Here is a 1234-nt window from a genome sequence, read left to right as displayed (position 1 = left end):
AAACTCAAGCAGAAGGACAGAAGAGCCTCAGACTTGGATCCCAGCTTCTGAGAACACAAGGGAGATGCTGCTTGGCCACACCCCAGGTTCGTCTGCAGCACAGAACCTAGCAGATAATCAACAAGCAGGGTCTGCCGTCACCCACTCTCAGGGGGCACTTCCTAGGTCCGCAGGGACAAGGGACACCAGAGTGTTTCTCAGACAACCAACATTACTTAAGTTTCAGGGAAAACTATTTGAGGGTTATTTTTATATTAAGATAATCATAGATGTATTATAGAGTGGAAAATTCCTATCATCTTTCATTACAGTAGATTTTGAAGAAATTTTGCCAAGCTCTTATAAACTACACCCCTCAACTCCAAAGAGTACGTATTTTACTCCTCCGATACCACTGAGGAAGCCTCCCTGGAAAATCTGGGCAGGTATGATTGCTAGATGGAAGAACTCACAGACAGTGGCGACTTCTGGGGCAGGGAGGACAACGACGGGGATTTCCAGGCTCACACTACACAGTGCTGAGTCTTTTTCCTGTGTAACAGGAAACAGACAAAAAGAAAAACCCTAATCAAATTAAATACATGTGTTTTCAGAGGGAAAAAACAAGAGAGTGGCTGGATGAGGGTGTGTGGGAGCCTGAGTGCAGGTGAATTCTGGGACGCTGTCGGCGGGAGGACCCCTGCACTCCGAGTCTACGGGGCAGATGTTTGCCCAGGACGGGCTCACTCGGGTGAATGGGGGCCCTCCAGGATTTCTGGAGCAGATAGTGTGGGAAGAGCAGGGATATTGGAGTCTGAGACCTGTGTCCTGGCTGTGAGGGCGTAGGTAAGCCGTTCTAAGCCCAAGTCCCCATGTCTGAGGTAGCCCCAACACTCTGTCTGCAGAGGGTACCGTTAGGTGAGAGCTATGTAGATTACATGCCAGGTGCATTCCGGGTCCTCAGTAAGTACCACTCTTCCCCAGTGCAGCATAGTAGAAAAAAATCTTTCAACACTGGCAGCAGTGGGAAACGGTAAAAGAAGGACGAGGGCCAAGAGGCCCAGAAGCCAGGGCACTGATTTGACACCAAGCTACACGAAGGACGGCCACCAGCACAAGCAGCAGCAGCAGGCCTCTCGGAGCCGTGAACATGATCTCCCTCCAAGACTGACGGAGGCAGCCGGGCCTCTGACGTGTGATTACACAGGAAGAAAGAGGCCTTTTCAACCTAGTGTTTAAAGACACAACAGCCGGG

Source organism: Papio anubis, chromosome 16 (genome assembly GCF_008728515.1).
Source record: "Papio anubis isolate 15944 chromosome 16, Panubis1.0, whole genome shotgun sequence".
Taxonomy (NCBI): domain Eukaryota; kingdom Metazoa; phylum Chordata; class Mammalia; order Primates; family Cercopithecidae; genus Papio; species Papio anubis.
Note: the sequence above shows the minus strand (reverse complement) of the source record.